The 12,063-nt window shown below is 45.3% G+C and overlaps 1 long non-coding RNA gene across 1 annotated transcript; it reads left to right on the top strand.

Moving 5' to 3' along the window:
- The first annotated feature begins 4,304 nt into the window (after positions 1 to 4,304).
- LOC121010623 (uncharacterized) lies at positions 4,305 to 8,686 on the top strand. The gene is made up of 3 exons (XR_005781291.1): positions 4,305 to 4,453; positions 6,351 to 6,475; positions 7,661 to 8,686. It is a non-coding gene; the product is annotated as an uncharacterized LOC121010623 (long non-coding RNA).
- The last annotated feature ends 3,377 nt before the right edge of the window (positions 8,687 to 12,063 follow it).

The following is a 12,063-nucleotide window of genomic DNA, read 5'->3' as shown; positions in this document are numbered from 1 at the left end:
GAATTAACATGTCAAGTTCTGGGGCACCTGGGCGGCTCAGTCAGTTGAGCGTCAGAGTTCAGCTCAGGTCATGATCTCGCAGTTTGTAAGTTCGAGCCTCGCCTCGGGCTCTGTGCTGACAGCTCAGAGCCTGGAGCCTGCTTCGGATTCTGTGTCTCCCTCTCTCTCTCTCTCTCTCTCTGTCCCTCCCCAGCTTGCGCTTTCTGTCTCTCTCTCAAAAAGAAATAAACATTAAAAAAAATTTTTTTAATGCTGAGTTCCTATTGTGATTCAGACATATGGTGGACTTTTTTATGTTTTCTGGTTTAATCCTTGTAACTATTCTGCAAATTAGTTATATTGTATTATTTAATATTAATCCCAGATAGGGTCTACATTGTGGTGTCTCTGTTAGGGCCCTTTCAGGTGCTGAGGACATTGCGATCCTACCAAGAATTCAATCTGATGGGAAAGACAACATATGAATGACTAATCACAAAACAGACACAAAGGTACCTTAATAGGTACACAAACAGAAGGCTGTGGAAGGCATGCTTTTAACATTAAAGTCTCTCCAGTGGAAGCACCAATCAAAACTGTAAACTTATCCTCAAGGCAAATTCTGAGGTACCTGCAGAGGGACTCCAATATTTTGATACAATCAATTTACCAAAAACAGGTGGATGATTAAGTAGGAATATCAGCCGCTCTTTCTTTGTTTTTTTCTATTAGGCAACATGGAGAAAGCTTCTGAATCTCTGGTGGTTGTTGTTTTAAGAAAATAAGTTAGGGTCGCCTGGGTGGCTCAGTCGGTTGCGCATCCAACTTCGGCTCAGGTCATGATCTCGTGGTTCGTGAGTTCGAGCCCGGCGTCAGGCTTTGTGCTGACAGCTCAGAGCCTGGAGCCTGTTTCCAATCCTGTGTCTCCCTATCTCTCTGCCCCTCCCCCAAGCCTCACTTTGTCTCACTCTGTCTCTCAAAAATAAATAAATATTAAAAAAAAAAGAAAATAAAATGTTCTTAAAAAATATTTTTTTAATGTTTATTTACTTTTGAGAGAGAGGCAGACAGAACACGAGTCAGGGAGGAGTCGGGGGGGCCAGGGGCGGGCACAGAATCCGAAGCAGGCTGCAGGCTCCATGCTGTCAGCACAGAGCCCTGATGCATGGCTCAAATTCACAAACCGTGAGATCATGACCTGAGCTGAAGCCGGACGCTTAACCGACTGAGCCACCCAGGCGCCCCAGTAACTTAAAGTGTTCTAGGGAGACTTCACTTATTCATTTATGCCCCCACATTATTTTTTAAATAATTTAACATGGCTTACAAAACTACATACCGCTGCCCAGGGTAAATGAAAATATTCAGTAGCGACATGACTATAGCTCTGTGTGTCAATTTCCTCTTAATATCTGTTTCCTCCTCCCCGCAAATAACTGTTTCCTTTTTCCTGGTTTCAGATCTGTTTTAAGTCACTGTAGCTATTCTGGCTATCTTGGGTTTCCTCTGGAACTGATTTGGTGCCTCCCACAGGCCCCAGACTTGCCTGACTTATCTGCCCATGGGGACTGTGTGTCCTCTTCCACCAGGACAATTAAGTCTCCAAACTACTTAGGCAGGACCTTTTGTCTGAAGCAGATCTGTTTATCAGAGAGCAATTGGGTTGCATGTATAGGAGCCTCAATAAACAGGATATTCCATCTCAAATTTATGGCCTCTTGGCACACACAAGAATGCCTCCCAAGGAAGCATGATTCTCGAGAAAGCCACGGTGCGTCATCGACCACAGTTGCTGAAAGGAACAGGCTAGGCATTGGCACTCCCAGGTTGAAGTACAACAATTAGTGCCTTTTTAAAACATGTGCAACTTTTGGATTAATTTCGGGATGGGAAATCATTAACATTCTTAATTTAAAGAGGAAACCTCTGGACAAGAGTTTGCAGCTATAAATCAATAATAAAGATTTTCTCTGAATTATGATGTTTTCACCTGACTCTGGAATTGGATTTTTTTTTTCCCTCTCTTTTCATTTTTGAGGCTTTGAATTTGACTTAACATACTGACTCTGTCAGGCTCCTGTGGTGAATTGATAATGAAATTAGGCGAGACAGGGTCCATTGACTTGCAAGACCAATGCCATTAGTTGTCTTCTCTCTGTTTCTGCAACTGGTTTGACACCCCCTTAGTCACCTTGATCTTGGCACTTGCCTCTGACACAGACACTCAGGAGAACAGAGCTCAGAATGGGGGTGAGGAGGTAGCACGGTAAGTAGATGTTATTAAAAAAAAAAAAAAGGTGAAAATCAATACTTCCATTAACATCTGGAAGCAGACTTTTCAAAGAACGTTTGTATGTTTAGCTGGCAGTAATGTACCAAGAAGACCAGTTCCTTTAAGGGTCACAAATTACATGACTATCACTTTGGTGTCCCTTCGTTTTTCTCTCCACTTTGCCCAGAAATGTCACCGGTAGATTTTTAAACTAAGACAAAATGAAAGCAAACAAATAGAAAACTCTGCCTGGCAAAAATGCTAAAATAATGGTTACCGGTTTCAGGAAAGAAGATCTGATTAAATTCTAGTGCTATCCGTGAAAATGATTAGTCGTGTGCAACAAAATGAGTATGCTCTGGAGGTGGGTCGTCCTAGGCGTTGATTTGTACGTATGTGTCCCTTGTAAATTCAGTACTATTGCAAACATGTAACTGAGATTATCTGCTGCCCAGTGGATTGTAAGTTCCTGGTTTGGTTGTCACATCATCCTCAACTTTAGGATTCAGGCCCGGCTTTTGCATTCCCTGGTTCCGTGACTTAGAAAAGTCCAGCAACGTACCTGAGGCGCCATTGCCTCATGTGGCAAAATGGCATTGGAAGGAACAAGTGATCCGTGTGTGGAGTTGCCCGCACACAAAAGCATCTCAGGGGATGCTAGTCCCCTACCTCCCCGTCCATGGTTCATGGTTTTTCATTTCTCCCATGTTAGTTCCCTTACCTCCTCCACATCGCTGTCTCCACTCTACAGCTGTAGAGCGATCCTTCTGGACAAAGGATGATGGCAGTAGTCAAGGACTTTGGGAAGTGATTGACGGGGGAGCCTTCCCTCTAGCGAAGGAGGCTGGGTACCTATCCCGAGGCTGCCTCTTCTTCTACTCCTCTGGCATTCTTTGCTGGTGCCTGCTCACAGGAGTCAAAGCTTGGGAGGACCGCCCATTATATCAGGTAGTTTGGGGAGTGGGGCCCCTCTGGCCCCTGGGGACAGAGGTCCTCAACCCAGCAGATAAAAAAGAGACGTAGATTCTCAGCTTGGATGTGGAAGACACAGTTACTCTCAACCGGATTCTTTTTTTTTTTTTTTTTTTTTAATGTTTATTTTCAAGAGAGAGAGTGAGTCAAAGTGGAAGAGGAGCAGCAAGAGAGGGAGAGGGAGAGAATCCCAAGCAGGCTCCACACTGTCAGCGTAGAGCCCGCTGCAGCGCTGGATCCCATGAACCACGACCTCATGACCTGAGCCGGAGTCGGATGCGTCACCAGCGGAAGCATCTCCGCTTGATTCTGATCTTCAAGAAAGGGCACGTGTAGGGGCGCCTGGGTGGCGCAGTCGGTTAAGCGTCCGACTTCAGCCCAGGTCACCATCTCACGGACCGGGAGTTCGAGCCCCGCGTCGGGCTCTGGGCTGATGGCTCGGAGCCTGGAGCCTGTTTCCGATTCTGCGTCTCCCTCTCTCTCGGCCCCTCCCCCGTTCATGCTCTGTCTCTGTCTCAAAAGTAAAATGAACGTTAAAAAAAATTTTTTTTAAAAAGAAAGGGCACGTGTAGAACAAAGAAGTGCTGAAAAACCTGAGAGGAAATGAGATCTTAGCATTGAAATGAGCAAAAGACAGGAAAGTTCATCAGTATCTGACAGGCATCCTAGACCGTGGAAAAGCAGATTAAAAAAAGGTCAGAAACAATACGCATGTTTGGTCCCACGGCCACAGGGTTTCCAAAAGGCAGAGATAGGTCCAGAAGGGATAGAAAATGAAATTCTAACTATATCATAATAAGGAGCCGAATATGTTAGGGAAACCAAAGAAGTCGATTCGGTGGCTGAGAGAGCTCTCCTTCGAGCAGCGCGTTTGGAGAGCCTGTTGGAAAGATCGAAGAACTTGCGGCCAAGAACGAAAGCAACGCAAAGGCACAAGCCTGGAAGAATGGTAGCATAAAGGACGAAGTGAGAAAAATAGGCTCAAGTTTGCTGGGGGAGGCAGAGGGGGGAAGGGATAAGGGAAAAAAATGACTTGGGCCAGCGTGGAAGGAGCAGAGCAAGGAACTCTTGGTCACAGTGTTGCGACTGTGACGTCACGTCAACAAGACAAAGAGGCAATCGAACTATTACGGCTCTTGCTGGGCTCTGTCTTCTCCACCAGAACAATGACCTCAGACCCAACATGGGAAGATGCCTGGCAGATGCGCCGAGGACTGAAAATGCAAAGCGGTAAATGCTGGTGGCGAGCGCCTTCGTGACTTTCTCTAGGGGGACGGCAGCAGGGCGCAGGACCACAGAGGGGGGACATCCAGGAGCCGGGCCACCACACGAGGTGACGAAGGAGACGTGCGAGGGGACAGAGAAAGGAGGTAGTGGAGAGAGCCAGGGATGATAGAATTGCCGGAACAGCCCACCAGGGATGATAGAATTGCCGGAACAGCCCATCAGAAAGGTACTAGAAAAGATGTGCAGGTGGGGCGCCTGGGGGGCTCCGTCGGCTGAGCGTCCGGCTTCCGCTCCGGTCATGATATCGCAGTCTGTGAGTTCGAGCCCCGCGTCGGGCTCTGTGCTGACAGCTCGGAGCCTGGAACCTGCCTCGGATTTCGTGTCTCCATCTCTGTCTCTGACCCTCCCCCGTTCATGCTCTGTCTCTCTCTGTCTCAAAAGTAAACATTAAAAAAAATTTTTTTTTAAATAAAAAGATGTGCCTGTGCTGTTTGAGGTGGGCGTGGAAAAGGGAAGGTTTTCGCACATCTTCTTTGGAAGCAGAAAGCAGACGGGGGAGGGAAGGATGTGGGCAGAGGGCAACCGCATGAGCCTAGTCATGGAGACGGAAGAAGTTTGGGGTAAGTGTCACACACAGCGAGAATCCAGGTTGGCCAGGGTCACGGGTTACTTTCCGGAAAATAGCTGGATATATAAAGCAGCCACGGAAGGAAAGATAAAGTCTAGGTGCAAAGGGTTTATTATCCGTCAGAAAGTTCACAACAAGGGCTCCACATGCGATAAGGGGCTGAGAGCGTGCTGGGGCAAAGAAAACGAAGAAAGCCATTCACAGACCTCTTCCTGGGGACACCATGTGATTGGAATACCCAGCTCAAACCTGAAGGCATCGAGAGGTCTGCAAATTTTATCATGCTTTGTGTGGGATTGCCTCACGAACGGTACAACTGTTGAACATGAATAGGACCACTTCTTTCCCTATTAAAGGCGGGCTATCCGGGTTACTTAAGTGTTGAATTACAGGGAGTTCATGCTAATAAAGAAAGCTCTGTGGTCCCACCAGAGCTTATAATAAGGGCTCCTAGGGGCCCCCCGGGTGGCTCAACAAGTTAAGTGTCCGACTTCAGCTTAGGTCGTGATTTTGTGGTTCGCGAGTTCCAGCCCCGAGTTGGGCTGTCTGCTGTCAGCACAGAGCCCCACTTCCGATCTTCGGTCCCCCTCTCTCTCTGCCCCTCCCCCCTCTCAAAAATAAATAATCATTTAAATAACAATAAGAAGAAGACCTCCTAAGGTAAACCAGAGATCAAGAAAACTTCCCCGAGGACATGATATACGGGCTAAGCGCTTGCGGAAAAGTAGAACTTAGCCTTAAGTACTGCACACCCTGGGAGTGCTAAGTCTTTCTTGGGATCTGGGTGCCTCGCTCTCCAGAGAAATGTTGTCACATGGAAGCTCTGCCAGGTGAGAAGCCAGAGGCAGCTAGTTAGGAGTCACTGACACAGAAGGAGAGCTGCGTTATCAGATCTATGAACCCTTCCTCTATGGAGGGGGAATTTGATCTCATACCGAGGCAGTCAAGCATCCGGATCAAGCTCAGGGGCTCCAGACCCAAATATCTGGATTTGAATCCAGTCTCCGCCATGAATTCCATTGATTTCCGTTATGTCCTATGTTTATGCGGTATGTTTAGCAACTAACTGCAACATTTTGTAATACATATTGCACAGCACTGCTGGCCGCATGAGATGAATGTATAAACGCAGGTCACGGGTCTATAATAACAGTGCCTGGAACACAGCAGTCATTCAATACGTATTAGCACCTGGTGAATAAAAGTTATAATAATAAAACAGATAGGTTTGTAGCATTATCTCATAGAATGTTTTCACAATCCAAATTGTAGAACAAGGTAATCCGAGTTATCTGAGAAAAAGAGTCCGAAGTGTTCCGCCAGAGATGAGATGATCATCCGGAAGAAACAAGGAGGAGCAGACACCTGCCTTGGTTGGGCATTGAATTGGACGATAGGTAAACTTTGTGACTTTCTGATTCCATGGTTTCATGTGAGATCTTCATTTCAGCTGAGACGCGTTCCCGGTAGCAAATGATTCATTAAAGGTCTTGTAGGGGCTTCCTTATCAGGAGAAAATATCTTTTTCAGGTTCATAAGACCACAGGTCTTAACCTAGGGCCTCGCTGTGTCTTTCTCCTTGTGTTGAGTCAAATCCCAGGGAACAGTGCATATTCATTCACTCAACAAGGTGAAAACAAACCTTGAAACAAACAGACTTTTAAAAAGCACTGCATTCCAAAATGTGAAACAAGGGATTGTGAGTTGACTATCAAACTGCCCCGAGCATTTTTGAAAACACTTCGTGGTCATTAGTGAACTGGTGGCATTACTTTATCATCGAGTCGGCCATGAGCGATAAGGATCGCGTAGGAAATAGAAAAAAATACTTGTTTTCCTTCAAGGGCTTTCCTCAAAATTCTTGATCCCAGTGCCAGCCCTGATAATCGGTGGATTATCTGGGTTCTCGAAATGCAGCAAAGAATCAAAGGCGATTTATAAGGAAACAGCCCGTTTTACTGAGAATTCAGCCAGGTTGATTGGCTCAGTGGTTAGAGTCAACAGCCGCTGCGCCGAGCACCAGAATGGTCAGTGCAATTAATGCAATTAAAGTAATTAGTCCTGGCAGCTGTAAGGTCAAACAGAGGTAGCTTTGTCACAACAATCTGCCGCTGCAAAATTACTGACATTTCCAACTAAATTATATTCTCTAAATTGTTGCCTTAATGCTAAATAAATAAAGTTATGCTAATGTGGGGACTGATTACAGATTGAAATTAGCACAATTGCTTGTTCTCCAGTCTGCGAGGGTTAACATTTTTTAAAAACATAATTAATGGCCTTTGCTTACTGTCTCTGGTTATAGACCCTGCAGTCCCATTTGCATTCTTTTGCAATCTGCTGACAGTGCTAAATGTCTACGAAGAAAGATCTCATCTGCAGGCGGAAAATGCGCTTTTCACGTCATCAAGCTAAAACTTGTTATGGTTTCGGGCCAGTGTTAATAACAAAGAGGACCAGAAAGGGAATGGATACGAAGGAGGCTAGAATCCGTTTTTCTTTTCAGTCTTGTGATCCAAGCCTTTTCTGGAGTCAATGTGAAATGTAATTGCTCTTTTGACCTCTATCTTCTCTCTCCCCAGGTCTGAGGAAGAGCTACACTGGTTGATTATTGCAGGAATGAAAGGCACTCTGACCTTGTGGACCGACCGCCTCGCAGCTTTCAATGCTGCCCATTATACCGAAGGCAGGCAACTCCTGGAGAGAGGCGGAATCTACCGGAGAGCTGCTCCCTGGGCAACTTGCCAGAAAAGGCTTCATCAGCTGCAGTTCAGACATGGCCAGACAGCTCAGGCAGCAAAGGAAACAGCTGGGGGGTGGGGGGTGGAAACAGAGTATATAAAAATATTGTTAGCACGCAGTCTAAAGAGCTCTCCGGCATCTATGCTTTAGAGCGCCTTTGCGAATGTGGCCCCGCGTCATCTGCTTGAACTGAAGGTCCACCTGGGAAGTTTTGCTGAGGAAGGAAGCAGTAACCAATGTAAGTGCAGCTACCAATTTCCTAAAATAGGCTGTCCCGCGCCCGCAAGGGTTTATGACAATACTCCTGTGCGAACAGGAATGTAAAGTGATTTTCTAGAAAAAGTAGGTCGGGATATTGAGTTACAACAACGGCTCTAGAGTGTAAATTATTCACGACAAGTCTGGTTGGATTCTTTTAGAATTTATGGTGAACGCATGGATTAGAGAGCAGCTCGGGATGAAAACAACCTGCCGTCCTCTTCAAGTTCTACAGTTCAGGGAGGCGTTGTTTCAAATCAGCCGGGGTGCCTTTGCATGGCTCCTAGTTCTAGTCACCGGGGTTTTATTGAGTGTTTATTATGTGCCCAAGCATTGTTGGAAAATAAGTGACGTGTGAAGGGTCTGTATGCATCAGTGAGATTGGTTGACCAACCAGACACAGAAATGGCACCCTTTCCTTTGTCATTCGTTTTATTCACGGAGGGCCTGTATGCGTGAGGCACGGTGTTACAGCGGCTTTACATTCTGACTCTCATTAAAGTCTTAGGGTAACTTTCAGGTTTGTGTTTTCATCCCCCCCCCCCCCCCTTTGAGGAAGAATAGATTTTCTGTAGTAATAAAGGCTTTGAAGTCTGGTATTAGCCACACTTGGGTTCAAATTCCATTCTGTTACTACTTGAAAAAAAAAAAAAAAAGAACCTTGAAAATAGTCTGCATTTTTTCTGGGCTTTGGTTGACTTAGTTCCAGCAATGGAGGGGACTAGATGAACCTAATACATCCCAACTGTGGCCCATTGTGCCCATGAAAATATATATGCCCATCAAATGCTGAATTCAGAAATCCCAATCACCCTCCCTGTAAAAAGAAGGAACCATCCGAGGGAGGGAAAGAATGAGGCGGGAAGGATGGGGAGAATGGTGTTAAAACATAATTTTCAAAAAAGGGTAACATCATGACCCTCTGAGATATGAAAACACATGCATGTTAAGGATCTGATTCTACTCATTAATCAAGGAAGGACCCAACAGATGTGACAACCAGCTGAAGAGAATCTGAAGAGACGCGTTTATAGACCCGGAATATTGAAATGAGTATGCAAATGGCTCAAAACTGGTTTTTCCCAGGGGCAGTGGGGGGAAATCAAGTGAACCTCTACCAGCCAGGGAAGCACCTGCATGTCGCTGAGTTACCTATAACAGGTGAGGTGTGAAATGGCTCAAAGACAATGAAAGGCGAGAATCAGGTAACAGGAAGGGTGTGCCGTGTGCAGACCGCACGTAGTTTCCCACTGAAGCAAAATTGTTTTCCACCGTGAAAACAGTCATGTGGAATCTGGCATTTCATTGTGATTGCTGATGCTTCCGTGGCTATCTGGGGAAGGATCTCAGTGGGGATCTTGGTGCGAACAGGAATCACCTGAGAATGTTTCAAAACAGAATCACCCGCTCCAGCCAGCACTGGGGATTCTAATAAAAGGCTCGGAACAATTAGAGGGCCTCTCCAGCTGTTTTCTGAGGTTGTGTGCAGTATTTATAGGCGCAGTATTTCTATCTGATCCTTTGAGGAGCCTTTTGTGACTTTCCTTGATGTAGTTTAAGAGTCGGGACACTATTAAGCGTTTGGTGCACCAAGGGCTAAGGACCAATGGGCACAGGGAAGGCACAGGAAAGTCCAAGGGAAAAATAAGTTTAATAAGAGGGAAGAATAGTATACGAATGGAAATAGGGAATAAGGGAATCAGCTGGGGCAGAGGCGGGCCGAGGATGTCTCCCGATGGAGCTTCAGGGCTATGCTGTTAATAAAAGCACCATTTCCAACTCATGCCCATGAGCAGTGGGAGTAAGAAGGTTTTACTTCGAAGGCTCTGCTGTTTTGCAGATTGCCCGCCTCCGTGGGAAATGTAACACGATCATATGGTTTACAAACGTATCAGAGAGCTTATATCCTAATCCCGCGATAATATGCAAAATGCTCCCCACACATGGCCTCCCTGCAGTTTTATACTTGGGGTTTTTTCCTCTTCCACACTTACGTCCCACCCCACACACAATTTTATTATTATTATTATTATTATTATTATTATTAAGAAAAAGATCAACTGAAAGCCTAAATGAAGTTTTCCATCTTAACGTATTTTTTAAAAAAAAAAATTTTTTTTAGCGTTTATTTATCTTTGAGACAGAGAGAGACAGAGCATGAACCGGGGAGGGTCAGAGAGAGAGGGAGACACAGAATCTGAAACAGGCTCCAGGCTCTGAGCTGTCAGCACAGAGCCCGACGTGGGGCTTGAACTCGCGGACCGCGAGATCATGACCTGAGCCGTAGTTGGCGGCTTAACCGACTGAACCACCCAGGCGCCCCCATCTTAACGTATTTTGAAGAACACAATGTTGTAAAGGAGCTAGTTATTTCTAGTTCTGAAAGGGAAATGTGTGAAGTTGCCAGTTGAGGCTCAGCTCAGCAACTAAAATGAAATGTGGGGAACTTGGTGGTGCTCCTAGGAAGATTGGGAGTCACTCCAGATTGGTAACTCACATGGAGGAAAAGTGGCGCACGGTCAGCGCATATTAGACCTTGTATTTCGAGAAGCTTTACAAGCTTCTAAGAGAATAATCAAGCGTCGTTCTTGAGGGAAAATTTGGAGAAACAGGTAACCCTCGCAGCTGAAACAAGACATCTCAAGACGGGAGGCGATGCTCTCTCGACTTAAAAACTTCAGAACGATGGGCACCAGAAAAGCAGGGCTCATGGTTTCTCTAGGTGATGAGGTTCAGCTGGCCAGCAAACCCCGCGTTGCCGGTGAAATCCCTGTGTTTGGACAAGTTAGAAAGGGTTAAGCCAACTAACACCTTGAAACAAATGAAAGAATGCCACCAGGGCCTCTCTGAAGTCAAAGTTTCAAATAAATTGTTTGGTCCAAAGGAATAGTTTCTTTTTCTTCATTGTTTTTAACCTAAGAGATGAAGAAAAATAAATCAATGTCAGATAAAAAAAAAAAAAAAGCTTCTGGTAGCTCGACACAATATATTAAAAAAAAAATGAAAATATCGTTTGCTTGTGGGAACAGGAGAAAGCCAATAAAACTTAGAGAAGCTTCCTTCTAATAGTACACATTGTTAAAAAGGAACTTTAGAGCTATTATTCCTCTTTTGATCTTCCCCCAAAGCTGTGAGGTGTACAAAATCTACCCGGATTGCTCTGCTTTCTAGCTGTCATGTTTTAAATAATATCATACACATACCTTCCAAGTTTTGAAAAGCCCATTCAATGTTTTATATAAAGGGAAGTTACCAGAAATGGGCCAAGAGCACGCTACTAAATATAGCAACGTAATTACTGTCATGTAAATGATCTCCTCTATGTAACAGTTAGAACAATGAGATAAAAGGTTTATCTTGACAAAGTTTGAATAAGTAGAGGTGGAATTAATTCAGACTATCCATAACTTCGCCATCCACAGGCAGTGGGGCCGGGGGCGGGGGGGGGAAGCTACAGTAATTTAAGCGGCAGCACGTTGTTGGGTTTTTTTCCCCCTGTTCATTTGCATTTGGGGAGTTTTTCCACAGTGTATTCATTTGCTGGTGAGATAATGTGTCCCTGCCTGATCTGATAAGAGAGGGATAGAATTACTAATGATGAAAGGAGGCAGCCCAAGGGCAAGAAAGCAAAGCTGCCCTTCCTTCTTTCACCTAATCTGGAAGGATCTGAATTTCAACCATCCCCCCCCCCTTTTTTTTTTTTTTTGCCTCATGGTGATGGTGGAGCCACTTGCCAAAGCTAGGTTAGGACCCTGCAAACTGAGTTCCACAGATTCTTTTTTTAAAAGCGCCTTTCAAAGAAAGAATGTGATGTCATCGTGCTGACTGGCTGTTCCATTCTGGCTGTTTGTATGTACTTGGCAGTGAATACATGGAAGGCAATTGAATTCTACCGCCAGTCAATAAGCATCAGCTGTTTTCGAGGTAGTGTGGAAATCATCAACAGCAACAGAGGTCTCGTCCTGGGGAAAAAAAAAACAAAAAT

Source organism: Herpailurus yagouaroundi, unplaced genomic scaffold, assembly GCF_014898765.1.
Source record: "Herpailurus yagouaroundi ecotype Mexico unplaced genomic scaffold, PumYag 192, whole genome shotgun sequence".
NCBI classification, from domain to species: Eukaryota; Metazoa; Chordata; class Mammalia; order Carnivora; family Felidae; genus Herpailurus; species Herpailurus yagouaroundi.
The sequence above is the reverse complement of the archived record's forward strand: the minus strand, read 5'-3'. Positions and strand labels throughout refer to the sequence as shown.